Genomic DNA, 4,023 nt, shown 5'->3' with positions numbered 1-4,023 from the left:
TGAAACGTAAAACTATTTATATAAACTCTGTCTGTCTGCCTGTCTGGCTGTATGGGTCTGTAAAGCTATATTTTTGCTACAGTCGTATGACAGTTGCACAAATAAAAAATAAGAACATTTTGGCAGCTTCCCTGCTGTATCTGAGTATGCTGACCCCTGATGTACATGAAATAATGCAGTAAAGACTTTTTTTCTCTTTTTTTTATTAGAAAAAGGCACAGAGATAATCCAAATATACAAATGACATTATCAAAAAAGTGAACAAGTAAAACTATAAAAAAAAGTAGTCCAAATTAAACACTATCAAAAAAGTCAACAAGTAAAACTATAACATTTTTTTTGTGCCATTTCCCCCCCTAAACCTGAAGCCATTTGTAATCGTGTATATTAATGTTATTTAGTGTTCAAAACAAAATAAGGTGACCTCAGTAATAATACTGATAATAGTACTACTGAATAATTCCAAGGATTAATTGCTCCTCAGTTGTTGTTTTTATTATTCTTATTCTGTTGCTATTATATTTATTCCTTGCATTGTTAATTCTAATTTAGAGTTGATGTATTTGCTTATTTAAAACAAAATATATATAATGAAGTGTCTTATTATTATTATCAATATCATTATTATTATTACCCTTATTATTATTATTATTATTATTATTATCAAGTTGTATAATTCATTATTAGCACTAAACATACTTTATTTAGGCCTTACAGCAGGAACTCAATATACTCCAGTTCAGTAGGTGGCGATATACACCGGATATACGCAACGGACGCTTACATCAAATCAATGACCAGTGTTGCCATATTTTGCGAGAGAAATAAGCAGCCAGGTCTATGAAAACAAGCCCAAAACTGTGTATTGCTGGCTATAGTCATGTGGTGACTATAGGCCACATGGCCTAGATATGTATGTGTATATATATATTGAAAATAGCCGATGTACAAGCTCACAACGCGTCTTCAAACAAACCCAAAGTCGCTTATAATAAGCAGACATGGCAACACTACAGCTCCATTCTTTGAGCAACGGTAGGACATCCGGTTGCTTCTGCGTCGGCCCTTCTCTTTCTCCTCTATGCTTCTCGACAGAGGGAAAACATACCGCTGATATATCTATCCTAGAGCCATATGAAATCCGTTTTATTTTTTTCCCAATTCCGTTTTATTTTTTCCCAAATTCTGTTTTTTCCATTTTAATATTTCTGAATTCTGTATTTTGCTTTTTATGCTCATTTTTACCATAAAAAAAGTGTCTGGTAAGTGGAAATGAATAAATGTTCAAGATATAACAGTCCATACATGGCCCTTGTTGTGTTATACGCAAAAATGTTCCCAAAATAATTTGGTGACTTCGGTCTGAGCATGCGCAAAATGGCGTCGCGCATGTATTATTGTTTCTATCGTCTTTCTAAGACTATTTCTACGTGGATTTTACCGTTTATAAAGTAGGATGTGGCCATGCAAAATGGTGGTGTCCCGTGGATTTGTAAAAATTCGCGGTAAAAAAAAATATTTTACCGCGATTTTTTTTTTTTTTCCAAATTCTGCAATATTCCGTGTTTTATTCCAATTCCATTTTTATTGGTCATTTCCGCGATTCCGTCCGCGATTCCGTTAACACGGATTTCATATGGCTCTAATCTATCCTTTTCCTCCGGGGAAATATAATTTAAAGGTTAGTGTATTAGCCTACTATTTTGTTTGTATCTGTGTGGATGTATGCCTGCTGTGTGTAGTCTAAATATCTCGTTTTACAAATGTTTGACTGTTTCATTGTGTACATGTTAGCGTGCTAGCTGGCTAGCTTACTGTAGCTAACTGACTAGACTTTTCTTGCTACCCACATTACTTTTAATCACGTCACAGAGTTATGATACTAACTGTTGATCGATGGATTGGTAGGTGAATCTGTGTTATGGATACTTGTACTTATTTTATTTATATAGATCGCCGAGCTCATGTTAGCTGAAGGCTAGAATAAGGCAGAATTAAGCTAAAAGCTTACACACACACACACACACACACACACACACACGGCTGCTAATTTTCTTAATTATTTTGCTTTACATTAAATGAACTGGCTGCTGAAAATAGCCAATCTACGATCTTATGCCAAAGCCGAAATACCCTGCATTGATATTAGTATGTTACTGTTTGTAGTTTTTTCCTGCGATGGAGCATGATACAGCTTTGATTGTGTCTAACCCTTCTCTTTTTCTTTTTAATTTTCTTTCTTTCTCAGATGTTTCTGCTCGTCATTTCCTGCATCACAGCAGTGGGGATGAAGAGATCGGGAGCATCTGTGATGACCAAGCTTATAAAACCATGGTAGGTTTAACATGAGTCTAGAAGTAATGTACAGCATAAAGTAGAGCCTGACTAAAAAAACAAAAACTGTTTGATTACTTACACACTATCCCTGTGTCTGTATGTTCCAGACGCAGCGCTGTTTGACCTGGTGAGGGCAGTGACCACATTCAAGAACCTCTTGGACCTCACGTTTTGCAAGGTAAGGGTGTGACTACACAGTTATCCAAAATAGCCAATCTACAAGCTCACAGCACGCCACATTTATTTTACCATAAATCCCTGAAACCTCTCTATGTCATGATAGTTGAAAATTATGTGAAAATGGTGTTGGTGTGGAAATTTAGTGAGGCATTGGAAGAGGGGAACTGATCAATGTATCAAGGGTTTCTACACACTGAGTTAAATTAACATACATTTCACTATATAAATTGGGGTCTCAGAGATAGCCATGCCATTAACAGGGTCTGTAGACCTGATGCATGTTAAATTGGGGGTCCTTATTATTAAAACCAACACCACCGTTGTCTAATTTATTTCCTTTCTCTCCCTCTCAGTTGGCGTTCGTTGGGTGGCTCACGTGACGCGTTCCACATGAAGGAACTGCATTGGCTTTGGAAGAAGAGGCGGGCGACAGACACCAGCACACAGAACCCAAAATTGAATTAAATGAACAGTGGCCCATTTTGTATTCATTCCAGTAGCTTTGATATGGCTCTGAGTCTGTGGCATGTTAACTAGAAACACATACAGTACACCAGGACAAACTACAGCGGTAACACATGGAATCAAAATGGACCTTTACATGTCTGAGCGTCTGTGTACAGATAGAACCAAATGGACCCTTACAGGTCTGCAAGAGTACAAATGGACCTGCCCTGCCAAGGTAAAGAGCAGTAACTAAGTTTTTGGACACGCCGACTTATTTGAGTATCCCAAAGGTCAAATTAGCCTTTGTGATTTTGGGGGATAAACAATTACCTCATTTTTCAGTGATTTTTGATTTCGTAGTTACTGCTCTTTACCTTGGCAGGGCAGCATAGATCTCCTATTTTTTTAACATTCTTATGCATTTTTTACTTGACATTCTGCTCAATGGGTATGTTTACTTTTGTCCAGTAGCTTTGATATGGCTCTGAGTCTGTAGCATGTTAACTAGAAACACATACACCAGTAACACATGGAACCAAAATGGACTTTACATGTCTGAAAGTCTGTGTACAGATGAAACCAAATGGACCCTTACAGGTCTGCAACTCTGAGTGTACAAATGGACCATCTCCTATTTTTTAATATTCTTATGCATTTTTTACTTGACATTCTGCTCAATGGGTATGTTTACTTGTTTTGTTACTTTAAGTAGGCTATTGATTACCAGTCTGACTTCACACATATTATTACAGCATTGATACTTTTATGTGGAATACTTTTCTCACTGTCTGCCATTTTAATTAAAGTGATACATTTGTATTTTAGGATTATTATTTCTGTGCCTTCCTTTTCTAATAAATACCATAACAATGGAGTTAATGTCTGTGCTGCATTATTTCATGTGGGCCATGTATTTTATGCATTATGTCATGTTCTTAGACAGATACTTAGAGATACAGGGGAACTGTGTGATGGGGACCTTATTCTGTATTGCTACTTGACATGTTTATAGAAACCTCAAATGCGGGTGGGTGGGGGGGGGGGTGACAATGGCCGCTA

The 4,023-nt window shown here is 36.9% G+C and overlaps 1 long non-coding RNA gene across 1 annotated transcript; it reads left to right on the top strand.

Moving 5' to 3' along the window:
- Window positions 1–1,662: 1,662 nt before the first annotated feature.
- On the top strand, window positions 1,663–3,812 carry LOC311036854. Its single transcript, XR_014599898.1, has 4 exons — window positions 1,663–1,681; window positions 2,249–2,334; window positions 2,445–2,515; window positions 2,871–3,812. It is a non-coding gene; the product is annotated as an uncharacterized lncRNA (long non-coding RNA).
- Window positions 3,813–4,023: the final 211 nt, after the last annotated feature.

The sequence above is a fragment of the Gymnoscopelus microlampas genome, assembly GCF_963454915.1.
Source record: "Gymnoscopelus microlampas genome assembly, chromosome: 20".
Classification (NCBI taxonomy): domain Eukaryota; kingdom Metazoa; phylum Chordata; class Actinopteri; order Myctophiformes; family Myctophidae; genus Gymnoscopelus; species Gymnoscopelus microlampas.
This window is presented reverse-complemented; position numbering and strand designations above follow the sequence as displayed.